A 14,731-nucleotide genomic window follows, 5' to 3' on the forward strand; every position below is an offset into this window, starting at 1 on the left:
AACAGGAAGTCCGCCAGAGGCGGGGCATCAAATTTTGAGGTTCAAAATTCTTACTTAATGAATTAATTAATTAAACACCAGGGCCTTCCATGCATGCAACGAGTGCCATGAGACGCTCGAGATGCTGCAGTGTCCCCAGCGGCCTGTGATGCTGCCACAAGACCCAAAAGTTTCAAACCACCAATGAAGAGTCTGTACGTTTCACCTAGTTACCAAAATTTGAAGACATATGTAACAGCCCTCAAGGTACAAAAAACTCTTTTTGAACCATATGCTAAACCTAACAGGAAGTCCGCCATTTTGATTTACTTTGGAACGTGTTGCCATTTTTTTGGCCATTTCATAGGGGTCCTATTTTAACGAACTCCTCCTACAGAGTTTACCCGATCATCTTCAAACTTGGTGTGATTCATCCTAAGATGTTGAAGATGAAAAGTTATTGAAAGCTTTTTATTTCGCCGCACGCTGTTGTCGTGGCATGCACTTGTTTGCAAAGGAAAAAAATTCTTCTTAATGAAGAATTCCTAGTTGTACGAAGCAGCTAGAGCTACGGAAATTTGTAGACATATGTAACAGCCCACGATGTACAAAAAAAGTCTCTTGCTGCTTTGTGCTAAACCCAACAGGAAGTCCCGCAGGGGCCGGGCATCACATTTTGAGCTAAAAAAAAACTCCTCTTTAACGAAGCATTCCCGGTTGTACGTTTCACCTAGCGCTATGATAATTTGGAGGCATACATAAGAGCCCACGATGTACAAAAAGTCTCTTAGAACCATATGCTAAACCAAACAGGAAGTCCGGCATTTTGATTTACGTCGGGATTTGTAGCCATTTTTTGTGGCCTTTTTTAGGGGTCACATTTTAACGAACTCCTACGAAATTTATCCGACTGTCTTCCAACTTGGTGTGTTTCATCTTAAGATGTTTAAGATGCAAAGTTATCGAAAGTTTTTTTTATTTTGTCGCAAGCCGTTGCCATAGCGATGCATTATTTGCCAAGTATAATGCTGCTTTTTTTTTTTTTTTTGTCTAAACGAGCGAAAACTCATGAAACTTTAAACACACAGACTTGTCATAAACATGAATATTTTAGAGATTTCTTGTGCAATTTGCAATAAATGGCTCAATGCGCCCTATAGACATTTTTATGAAGCTTTTGGAAATGTATGATTCAGCAAGATTTGTAAAAATTGGGATACCTATCAGCCTAAGACTGACAAAAAAGTTTCTAAAGCCACATGCGAAACCAAACAGGAAGTCGGCAATTTTTTTTTACTTTGCTATTTGTAGCCATTTTTTGGGGCCTTTTATAGGCCTCATATTTTCTACAAAACTTTCAGATTGTCTTCATTCTTTGGCGTGTTTCATCTGAAGATATTTAAGATGAAAAGTTATTGAAATTTTTTGTCACGCCTTTGCTCTTGCGATGCATTGTTTGCAAAGAAAAATGCTTTTTGTTTGAGTCTAAACATGAGCGAAAACTCAAAACTTTGCACACAGATCAGACCTCTCAAGAACATGAATATTTAAGAGATTTGTTGTGCAATTTGTAATAAATGGCTCAATAGCGCCCTCTAGACATTTTTATGAAGTATTTCCGATTATATGATTCAGCTAGATGTGTGAATATTTGGAGGCACACCTATCAGCCTAATACCTACAAAAATTATTCTGTAGCCATGTGCCAAACCATTTTGATTTTATTTTGTTAATTGTGCATCATTTTTGGCCTTTCCATGAAACTTTGCAAGCACAAAGCATGGCAAAAACATTTACAATTTAGACGGTTTCCTATGAAACAGTACCCCAACATGCCAGTACCCCGACGTGCAAGTACCCCAACGTGGCCCAGGTTGCGAGGGCCCTTTATAGCTGCTCGCAGCTCTAGTTTATTTGTGCTTTTGCATATTTAGAAAGATGCTACAGTATATAAACCAATTTATTTGTAATATGGCAGTAGGGTTATTTTCGTTTTGGAATTTTTCATTTTAGTTAGTTTTTATTAGTTTTCATTAGTTTAGTTCTTTAAAAAATGCTTAATTTTAGTTTAGTTTGTTAGTTTCAGTATTAGTACATATATTTTTATTTTATTTTAATATGTATTACTTGTGCGCAATATTTAAAAAAAACACCATGGGAGCGACGTCATTTGAAGATGCTTTTCTATTGGCTGCTGCTAGATGACGTCACTTCTGTGTAACATACTTTCAAACGTCATTATTCCAGTTTATATCAAAATAAATTACTAAAAATCACATTTAAAATCATCCCAAAGGCTCAAGCATTAAATTAATTACCAAAGACTAAAACGAAGGACATGTTTGCTATAATTATAGTTACTTTTAGTTAGTAAACCTAAAATGTAGTATCAATTAGTTTTCGTTTTTTTAAAAAGATTTATTTCGGTAACAATATTGTTTTTTGAATTTTAGTTTTTTTTTTTTAAATTAGTTTTAGTGAACTAAAATAACCTTTAATTGCACCTGTTTTTTTTTTGTTATTTGAACTGAGTCAAATGCCATTTTTAGCATATGTCGCGGGCCACTGAAAAATGGACGGCGGGCCGCAAATGGTCCCCGGGCCGTTGTTTGGACACCACTGATGTATCATCACATTATTTGGATTTAGTTTACACATTTATTCCAAAATCGAAAATAGCTACAGGAAAAAAAAAGAAAAAAAAAAGGAAGAAGAATACAAGCTCCCTTGCTACCACCCACCCACTCACATATTTTATGAATGTCTCCAAAAACATAGACATACGCACACACACTCGGGATCACATTCTGTTACACTTCCAACTCCATTTCAAGGCTGCTTATGTGTTAGCTTGCTGGGCCATGAACTATTTTGCTGTGCCCAAACAACCTCTGGTAATATGATGAGAGCCTTGCAGACAGCATTCTTGCACAATCGCTCATGTAGAACATGTAGAAACCCATAGAAAGATTCACACCGAAGCCTACGTTGAGAGTATTCGCTCATAATGGTAACTTCAACTCAGGTAGAGGATTGTATGAAAAACAGGGGGGAAAAAAAGGTGGTATTCCTGACTATTCTTCTATAAAACTGCTAATTTAACCTTTTTTTAAAAAAAAATACTGAATTACCTTGCAAAGCATTCTGATACAGTAAAATATTTTTTGTCGACAATGTGATTTTCTCTAGAGCAGGGGTCTCCAAGTTCGGTCATTTCTGCTTATGCTTATTTCGTCTGTTCCTCTTGCGGCGTCGGTCGTTGGTTCTTCCAGCACAGTTTCTTTCAGCCCTGTTAGACGGAAATGTCCCAACATTTTGGTCTCCCAAAGCTCATACTTGCTCTCATCTCCGTCGAACGTCAGTCGAGGCGACCTGCTTGTCCCTCGTGGATCTATGATGCTAGTTAGCTCTTCTTGCTAATTAGCCGTCCGTTAGCACACTGCTCGTCGCGACTTTCTAAACGGTGGATACTGACAAACTTTCCTTCCGAATGTCTCCTGGGCCCATAACCTGTTAAGTTTTGGCAGCTTAACGATGCATTCGGATGAATGGATGAAGGAAAGATGAAGTTTATCTCTCCAAGTATGGCGTATTTATTGTGGAGCACATCAAAAGCACGTCTGCACTCAACAGCCTCCAGGCTCAGAGTAAAAAGAAGATAAAAGAACAAAGGAAGATAAAAGAAAAGTGTTTGAGCGCCACACAGTGGCACAAGCGCAACATTACACATCACTGACATAAACAATCTCTCAACAGTCTGCCATGGCGCTAAACCAGGCATGCGCGTTGAGCGGTGTCCTCTCTTTTTGTTGTTTGTTTCAGAGTTTAACGACCCAATTACAAGTTAATTGTTCGATTGACGCTAATATGCGAAGTTGACGCTACCTCCAAAAGTGAACGGTCGGCACGCGGTGGGGGTGAACGGCTCTCGATGAAGACTCGGTTCTCATCGAGTTCACGTTGAAGAGCCGTTCAAAAGACTTGATTCGTTCGTGACCGACACATCACTTAGAACTATAGACTCATGGGACCAATTGCTTCCACAGGTTGAAGAAAATTAGCAAAACTAGTTGGCAGTCAGTCGTGATATATGTTTGACAACACACCAGTTGCGAGCACGGTCTTGTTCTGGTCCTCTCTGGTCAAGTAGTGCTCACACACGATCAGTTGAAGCTAGCAATATGACTCGCTGGCCATCTTTTTTTCCCCCCGCTACACTGAAGAAAAAATAAATAAAAAATCAAGCACCAAGTAAATGTGACATTAATATACACGTATGTATAGTTAATAAAAATGTAGAATATCATCAGGTTGAGTATTTGATTTGACAGCATCAAAAATTATTAATAAAAATCCAACAGAAATCTTTGTGTACAATACTCATACTAAAATTAAGTTTGTCTTTAAAATAAATTACTATTTGAATCACAGATTACATTGTTTAAATGTTTGTAATAATAATTGGATATGTTTAAACAAGATTTTTGAGAATGCACTACTAATATCAATTAGCTTGAAGTATATGTAATTATCAAACAAGTCAACTCAATTTTATTGGACAGTAACTTATATTGAAAAAAAATCATGTACCGCGGATGATTGCTTGACATTGCTCCTCCTGTTGTAATGGACGCATAATACAGTAAAACCTCCGCTGACGAACGCTTACGCTCACGAACTTTTCGCCTCAAGAACATTAAATTCGCGAGCATATAGTCTCTGCTGACGAACTAGTTTTCGGCGGACGAACCAAACCACGCGGTCGAACAGCGCCACGGTGGCGGCCACGAGAAGCATACGCACGCTCACGGCGTCCCAGTTCATCACCCCCTTTCTTTGAGTGCGGACGTGGTTTGTGTTTGATAGACATTTTGGACCATATTGAGTGTACTTTTGCTATTATGAGACCGAAAAAGACCCCCCCCCCCCCCCAGAGGCTAGTGTTAAGCCTAATGCTACGTTCTCACCAAAAGCGAGGGACGGCGATTCGGCGGCACGTTTGCATTGTAGTCAATGGGGTTCGTGCCACTAAAAAAAGTGAAAGTGCTATCACGTACCTCAAAAAAGGAGAAAATAGTGCCACGGCTGTTTAGTCCCAGGAAAGAGGTGAAAGTAGTTGGCGGTGCTCACTTTTTGTTGACTCGCTAAAGTGCTCCACTTCCTTGTTCACCAAGGGACACGCCTCCTCCGCTCCGGTGAGCACGAAAGCGCGAATGAGCGGCAACCGTTCCATAAACACTCTACGCGGTGAAACGCTCGCGAATGAAGCGTTCCAGTTCGCCTTTTCGGATTTGGTGAGAACGTAGCATAAGAAGACATTAAAGAAAATTACGATCGAGCAGAAGAAGGAGATAATTGAAAAACACTACCATCACAAAGGTAAATAAAACGACTTTATTATACAGTACAGTTTATTTCTTTAATTACAATACAATAGCACATTTATTATACATAAAATAAGGTATATTTTTGTGTAGTTTTAAGGCTTATTTAGTAGAAAACTATGTTTTATAGGGACCTGGGAACGGATTATTCTCATTTTAATGGTTTCTTATGGGAAATAAATGTTCGGAAGATGAACTTTTCGCCTTACACACACTTTCTGGGAACCAATTTTGTTCGTGAGCTGAGGTATCACTGTATATTACTTTAACGCGAAGAAGCACGTTAACCCGCCGCACTGGTTACCGCAGCATTTCAGTTACATTTACTTAATTTATGAAGTAATCCTTGTGCCTGGTCAATTCATTCAGACATACTTAAAAATAATACTTGGAATCAGCATTTCAGTTATATTTACTTAATTTATCTAGTAGCCAGTAGGGGTGTGAATTGCCTAGTACCTGACGATTCGATTCGTATCACGATTCACAGGTCACGATTCGATTCGATACCGATTAATCCCGATACGAATTTATAAGTCGATTGTTGCGATTTTTTTTCATTCAAATTTAGAAAATACTAATCAGTAAGCTTGTAGAGTGTAAGATTTATATGAAAATGTATTATTTATTTATCTGAAATTTCAGTCTTATAGAGGTTGTAATCTGTTTCATGTTTAAACAGCATTAAAATAAAATATTAAGGCTTAATGTTCCGTTCATATAACATTCTTCCATGCTTAAGGTGTGAATCCTAAAAAATAAAAAATAAAAAAAAAATAAAAAAAAAATCGATTTTGCCTATTATTGAATCGATTCGAGAATCGCGCGATGTAGTATCGCGATATATCGCCGAATCGATTTTTTTTAACACCCCTAGTAGCCAGAGTCGATTAATTCCGATGTACTTGAAAATATTACTTGGATTTACTCATGATTCATGCTTTCTTTTAATCAATGTTAGAAGTTTCTAATCTACTCAATATCTTTGAGTGTAAAAATGTTTCACCAATTATATTAAGTAACATGCAGTATTAGTATTTTGAGTGTTTGTGGGTTTTCTCCGGGTACTCCCCTTTTCTCCCATATTCTGAAAAATATGCATGGTAGGTTAATTGAACTCTGTATTGTCCCTAGGTTGTTTGTCTGTGTGTACCCTGTGACTGGCTTTCAACCAGTTCAGGGTGTACAGTACAGAAGACAGCTGGGATGGGCTCCAGTGCTCCCACGACCCTTGTACAGACAGTGTACTTATGGTTTGAACATATGTGAACTTAATCCAGTAGTTTTATAACTAAAATGTATCAATTAGTAACTGAGAATAATTGATTTGCTATAACAGAAAGCTTCTAAGTAACTATGTATCAAAAACATTAAGTTGAATGTAATCAAACCATTCAAGTTCAGGAAAACTTTTGAGTTGATTAACTCAAAAAAAGTGAGGCAACCGATTACCTCACTTTTTTATTTTTTTTTTAGTTCTGCTAACTTAATTTGTTTTAACAGCATGTATCAAGACATCTTAAGACATAGGCTAGTTCCCTTGACTACATGCACATCTTAAGACATTCAATGTCTTCAAGACACAAAAATGTCTGGGGGCATCCCATGTGCTGCTGTCTCATGATTAGGGGTGGGAATCTCTGACATGAGGCCGATTCGATATGTATCTCGATACACAGGTTGCGATTCGATTGAAAAACGATTATCTTTCAAAACAGAACGGTTCGATTAAGTTTGGGAACGATACGATTTTCGATTCGATTCATTTCAATATTCAAAACTTATAGTGACATTTGTTGCTTGTAAACATTAATCTTAAAACACCACAAATTTTTACAGTATCTACAAATGTGTTAAAAAAAAAAAAAAAAAAAAATGTCTTCTATATTTTTATATATTGAATCAATTATTTAAATGGACCGCAACAAAGGGCTGGGCGATATGACTGAAAAATGTATCAGGTTAAATATTTATTAGTCGTTATTGAGAGTTATAATTGTTTTTTATTTTTTTTATTCAAAATAAGGATCAGGAAAAAAGGCTGATAATTCTTTTTTTTTTTTTTTTTTTTTTTTTTTTTTTTTTGAAGAGCTCAGAATTGTTCATTCGGTAGTCTTACCGATTCAACGTCTTGTCATCATTGCTCTTTTTTTTTTTTTTTTTTTTTTTTTTTTTTTTTTTTTTTTTTGTGTGTGTATGTGTGCGTGCGTTTGCGTGCGTTTGCGTGCGTGCGTTTGCGTGCGTGCGTGCGTGCGTTTGCGTGTGTGCGTTTGCGTGCGTTTGCGTGCGTGCGCGTGCGTGCAAATACGTATAAATTTATACTCATTCATTCACCTAAAACCTTATAAATATCCCATTACCCTTCGCCTTAACCAGGTACTTCAGAATCTTGCCAGAGTCGTGAGATTTAAATGGTCAGGAGACCAGAGAAAAGGTCAGAAAAAAAAAAGAAATAAAGAGAAAAGAAAGGTAAATCAAAGTGACATCCAGCACCGACCAAACACTTCCTGCCTTCCCCATGATTACAAAATCAAAGTCTTACGCCAACCCCGGAAGCCTCTAAATTCCAGCAAATTTAGCGAGATCTCAAGAGCCCAGAGGAAAAACTAAAGAGAGGAAGGAGGGAAGGATCGATAAGGCAGAGTGAGATCAATAGAAGCCAGTACATCCAATCCATCAAAGTGAAGTCCAGCACCAACAAGACCCCTCCTGCGTGGTTACAAAACCGGAGTCTTATGCCAACCCCAGAAACCTCATACTTCTAATAAATTAAAATCTCAAGTGACCAGAGGAAAAACTAAAGAGAGGAAGGAGGGAAGGATAGATAAAGCAAAGTGAGAACCACAGACACCAGCACCAACTGATTCAAGGGGCTGTGGGAGGGAGAGGGTACTTCTGTTGAGTTTCAGTAGATGCTGGTGCGACGGATCTGGCATGCATAAGGACCACCACCAAAGAAAGAAGCCGTCAACCGCGGTCCAGCAAAGCGAGCACCCCCCCCCCCCCCCCCGGAATCCCCAGGCCGCGGCAGCACCAAGGCCACCCCCCAAGCCACCCGAGCGGACACCGGTCGGCGAGCCGACCCAGACACCCGGAACACCCCCGCCCCAGCCCCGGCCCACACCCCCGAGCCCAAGGCCGCAGAACGAGGCCCAGCGGGCCCCCACAGCGCCCCACCGGTCCCCAGCCCCCATCCCCCCACGACCCCCCCGCACCCCACCCAAACCCGCCATCCACCACGACCCAGGCCCCACCACCCCCGACCCCCAAACCCCCGAACACACCCCGACCCCCAGCACCCAACCCCCCACCCACCCATACCTCCACCCCCCCCCAAACAAGCCGCCCCCCCCCGACGGCCGCCACCCCCCCCCGCGAACCCGGCCCCCCGCGAGAACCCCCCACCCCCCCCCGGAAACCGGCACCGGGCAGCAGCGCAGAGAGGGAAGATGTGCCCACCCCACCTCCACCTTTTTTATTTTTTTTATTCAAAATAAGGATCAGGAAAAAAGGCTGATAATTCAATTTAAAAAGACACCAACACAATTAAACAGAATATGTGCACATTGTGAAGTATTTCAGAAACATAAATTTAAGACATGAAATAAACCTACCGTCCAGCCAAAAGAAATATGAAGCCACCTTATGGAACAATAAATCTATCAAACACATTTTAACCACTTAATATATCCAAAAATATTTCCAAAAGTGCCCTTCCCTTTTTATCAACAATTTTAGTTTTTAACAATATTTGTTTTTCTTTTGCCATCATATTCATTTTTGGTTAATGTATGACATCTTTTTGTTTTTTTTAATCTGAGACAAGATGATGACCACAGAATCACTACTGTTTATGTTTTGTTTTTTTGGGCTGTCGTTCATTTAGCGTTTGATGACGTAATCACGGGCACGTCTCAGTTCTCCTATCTATTGCTCATGCTAGTTGTATACATTGACAGGGAGCCACAAACTGAGAAATGAGATACTTGCAGTGTGCTTTTAGCATAGCTGGTGTGTTGGCTGTGGGACATACCTGTTTCGTTTGAATCCATGCATTGGATCGTCACGGGAGTTATTCTTTTTGGCTCGCGCGCAGTACCAACGCCGGCCCGGGACATACAAGTGCACCGAGAGGACTCGATAGCAATGGGTTAGCTTCTGCTAACTGTTGCATGTTGTCACTCGTTGTGCGCGCGCGCGCCGTGTCGCGAGCACGGCGTTGACGGTAGGCTCCTCCCCAAGGTGCGTAACGTCTTTGCATTATGTTTACAACATCCGGGGAATGAAGCGTCTCTGAGCGCTACTTTGCTAGCTCTCTGTAAACAGGGAAGTAGCTTGAATAGTGATGCTACTGAAATGTAAACAAAACAAGTAGAGCACGGCGCAGAACTCTTGCTATTGTTATGAAAACCATAAAGCCTTACTCGCAACCGATTCACAGCCACGCGATATCCGGTCCACAGCTTTACAAGCAATGTATCTAAGGATTCCCGGCGGATTTTGTATCGGTTGACAAGTCTGCTACCGATACGGTCGTTTAGCTCCCCTTGACGACCGATGGTTCGGTCGAATCGGTTTTTTGTCCCACCCCTACTCATGATACCACGTCTCAAGCCATTTTAAGATGCGCATGTCTTAAGACAAAGTCATCCTAATGTTCTGCTTCTGTCATTATAACATGTCTCAAGACTTCTCAAGATGTGCATGGAAATATGTCTTAAGATGTCTTTAGATATTCTATGTCTTCAAGACACAAAAATCTATTTGGGAGGCATCTTATGTGCTGCTCTGTCACAGAATGGTGGAGGTGCCAGCTTTGTGGCACACACTGAAGAGTATTTTTTGGTGAAGTGGTGATTGGTAAATTGGATGTTTGTCACATGGTATGGGTGTGGTTGGTCAGCACAGGTGATAAATCAGTTGTCCACTTGGTGGAAGGGTTCCTTTTCCTTTGAACTGTCAGAGGGTGAGACTGGGAAGAGCCAACTTTTTGCTGACCACACGCACAGACGCACGAACGCACATATAGGCACGTTGTTATTTTGGAATACACATGGAGCTCACAATTTGAACATATTGAACATATCAACGACCATCGATACCATCCACGAGATTGCACTCCACGGCAAGTGCAACGGATATGGGTGCGGCCGTTGGAGTGATTGTGTGTGCACACGTGGATAGCCAGTGCGTCTAGCAGGTAGGGATTCCCCCGTTTCAGCCTCTTGGTGGCTAAAATTGTTAACGGATAGTCACCTACAAATGGTGTCTTCAAATGTTTGTCTTAAGACATCTTGATGTACCAAAATGTCTTGAGATGTCTTTATTTTGGTTATTAAGACGTCTTGAGACACGATGGCTGAGTATGGTGCTGCAGAGCTTGCTGATGAATCAGATTTGTTTGAGGAGGGAAACCTCTAAAACGTGCAGGACTGCGGCCCTCTAGGACTGGAGTTTGAGACCCGTGATACACCATGTACCAATAAAATCAAGTATTCATGATTTATGTGTGTTCCTTGTAGCGTATCAAGTTACTCAAGAGGAAATGTTATGGTTTGTGTTTTGTTTTGTCATGTTTGTTTGGTCGGGCATCGTGTACTCCCTCCTGAACGGCCCTCGTCTGGGCCGAATGGGTGGGCCGTGTTCCCGCCTCCGTGCCCCCTTCCTCCCGCCCCTTTTATGGACTTTGACTTGTTTTTGTTGGGACATCTGGGAGCCGTCCCTTGAGGAGGGGGGGGGGCTACCGTTATGGTTTGTGTTTTGTTTTGCTTTGTCTTGTCATGTTTGTTTGGTTTGATTTGGTCTTAAGGTGCCTTGACACTTGCACGATTTTGTGGCATGAATTGGCACGATTCGAGTCGTACCAGTGCGCGAACTAGTCATAAAGTGGCGTGAAGTGTGCGTAAACGTCGTGACTGCGTGCCATGTTGGGGCAAAAGTTTTGAAATGTTCAAAATTTTTGTCCCGACAAAATTTCGTGACCGGGTCGTGAACTATGCGCAAACTGTTCGGAACTCGTCGGGACGATGCGGGAAGGATGCGAGCCAGTGCGCGCCTCGGATGGGTCCTCCCCGGCGCCTGAGGTGTGCCGAGAAGACGATCAAACTTGACTATACGAGAGGAAGTTTAACAAGGTTTCCGTGGGTGAACCTGCGGAAGGATCATTACCGGAGAGAGAGAGGGCGAGCTAGCCGGCACGGGCGGCAGCCCCTTGGAACGAGAGGCCGAGGGCGCGTGGCCGCGGAGGGTTGGACGCTCACGGGAGCTCCGATCGCGGGCCGGCCGACTCGGTTTGCACTTCCCCGCTTCCCCACGTCCACTTAACCTTGGCGCGGGGACACCGCCCCCCCTCGCCGGTGCCACCTCGGAACCCCACAGCCGACGGGTAGCAACTGGGTTGGGAAGGCCCCCTTGTTATATGGCGTGCCCAAGTCGGCACGACACCGTCCGAATTGCGCAAACTCGTGGTGCAAATGCGGGAAGTGCGTAAACTATGCGCAAACTATGCGTGAACTCGTCGTGTCAGTTCGTGTCAATGTAGACACAAATGGTCACACATTCGTGAACTTGTCGTGAACAGTGCGGGAACCTCCCAGTTCGTGCCCCAAAATGACACGACTTGCCACGGCAGAATCGTGCCCAAAAGTCGTGCAAGTGTCAGGCCGCCTTTAGTTTAGTCTTGTCTTTGAACTCATCATCCTAGTCCTCTTGTCTTCCAATCAGCACCCTCTGCCCCTTGTGTCATTTCCAGGTGTTTGTCATTGTCTAATTAGTCTGCTCCTATTTAGTTCTCTCCTTCCCTGCACTCCTTGTTGGATCATTTGTTTGTGTCACTAAGTCTTTGTCATTCGTCTCGAGTTAGTCTTCTGTTTTTCTCTTAATAATAATAAAACCCCTTTTTGTTCCTTACATCCGTAAGCCTGCCTCACCTCGCTGTTTCCTGCACTTGGGTCCTCCACCACGCCGAAACCCTAACAGGAAATATGGCAAATAAGTCTATTGATCTACAAGGAAACAATTTATTTATTATTTTAAGGGCAAAACCATGGGTCGTGACACACATCCACGCATGTTTTAATATGTATTCAGAGAAACATGCAAGGATACAGCAAAGGGTAAATTTCATAGGGGATTACATTTTCATTGATATTGGCTGTTTGCTGTCTGAGAAGCAGCAATCATCTTTCAATTTATGACTACTGCATGGCACTGTGCAAAGGACAGATATGAAATGCATTTACACCGAGTGCACTTCTGTAGATGCAAAATAATTTATTTTTCACACCGACCACAGAGACGGACGGAATCCTCTGTTATATTACAGCCATGAATTTCATCTTGAATATGGAACAGAAAATGGTAGTTGTGGCGCTAACCCAAGATGAGTGATTATTCTTATGTGCAAGCAGGTCAAAGTGTCGGAATGTGGAATTGCAACATTGTCAAAATGTTCTTTTCGGAACATTTTCTTGATGTCATTAAACCATGTTTAATGTTAACCCCAATAGTCACATTGAGTTTCAGGATCTCTTTTGCAAGAAAACAGAAACAGTTTCTGTATGCAAATGATAGCGACCATTTGTGATAAAGTAAGATTAAATAAGCATTTAGTGTTCTACTTTTGAGAGGAGTGACATGGCTCAGTGGTAGAGTGGTCGTCTCCCATCCGTGAGGTTGTGGGTTCAATCTTCACCCCTGGTGACCATGTCAAGACACTAAATCCCAATTTGACCCCAGTGGACCTGATAGCACCCTGCATTGCAGCAGCTGACCACGAGTGCATAAATGTGAATGTGAGGCATTGTAAAGCGTGTAGTTAAAGTGCTATATAAAAAGCAGTCCATTTACCATTTTACTTTTAGACTTCTCCATAACTGGCAGAAATTCAGTTTAAGATGCCATTGTATATTGTAAATGCTTCAACAAAAGTACAAACTCTTTAAATGCAGTCACACAGTCCTTCTCTGCGGAAAATGACAAAGATTATCTGCACATCAGAGTGGAGATTGGTCCTGGTGACTTTAAGAATCTAGAGTGAATATAGAGCAGTGGTGTCCAAACTACGGCCCCGGGGCCATTTGCGGCCCGCCGTCCATTTTTCAGTGGCCCGCGTCATATGCTAAAAATGGCAGTTAAAATAAATTTACAAAAACAAAAATGTTTGGAGATGTTCAAAGTAAGAAGGGAGGGTGTTGAAAAACACAAGTGCCATTAAAGGTTATTTTAATTAACTAAAACTAATGAAATAACTAAAGCTAAAATTCAAAATATATTTCATTAACAAAATAAAATAAAAACGAAAATGCTTTTAAAAAAACGAAAACTGAAACTACATTTTGTGTACAAAACTAACTAAAACTATAATTATAGCAAAAATACCCTTCATTTTAGTCTTTGATGTGATTTTTAGTACATTTATTTTGATATAAACCGGAATAATGACGTTTGAAAGTATGTCTCTCACACAGAAGTGACGTCATCTAGCAGCAGCCAATAGAAAAGCACCTTCAGATGATGTTACACCCATGGTGTTTTTTAAATATTGCGCACAAGTAATACACATTAATATATATATATATATATATATATATATATATATATATATATATATATATATTTATATTGAAACTAACAAACTAAACTAAAACTAAGCATTTTTTAAAGAACTAAACTAATAAAAACTAACAGAACCACCCTGAAAACTAATAAAAACTAAAATGAAAAATTCCAGAACTATAATAATTTACTGCCATATTACAAATTAATTGGTTTATATACTGTATCATTTTTCTAAATATACAAAAGCACAAAAATAATTTGTACATTTTTTATGACTAAACACAATTTCTCTTCATAACATTACGTGGCCCTTGCGTCCTTCTGATTTTCTGTATGTGGCCCTCAAATGAAAAAGTTTGGACACCCCTGACATAGAGTAAAAGCAAGGAGGTGAGTCGCAAAGAATGGCCTCATAAAGAAAACTACGTATATAATAGCGGTGAGAATCTTTTGACTGTTTCATGATTCGATTTTCGATTCAAAATGATTTGATTGACAGTGATTTCTGCTTCATTTTATAGATGAGCAAATAATTGTCATTATCTATCCGAGTCTAACTCACTCATGTTAATTAGTGCGCTACTCGTGGCACTTTTATCCCTCAAAAGAACGGGTATTCATACAAAACGCTTATGGAATGTATACAGTGAAGCATCTTAACACTACTCACCTGCATATACTCTTTCTACGCTGAAAAACAACTTTTATTGGCACAACTTGAGCGTGACTTTTTTTCTTCTACTCTCTAATGTGGCTACAACTTAACTGTGTATCAGAATGCACGGAACCACACTGCCCCTAAGTGGCCA

This window comes from Festucalex cinctus, chromosome 9 (genome assembly GCF_051991245.1).
Source record: "Festucalex cinctus isolate MCC-2025b chromosome 9, RoL_Fcin_1.0, whole genome shotgun sequence".
In the NCBI taxonomy this organism is placed as follows: Eukaryota; Metazoa; Chordata; class Actinopteri; order Syngnathiformes; family Syngnathidae; genus Festucalex; species Festucalex cinctus.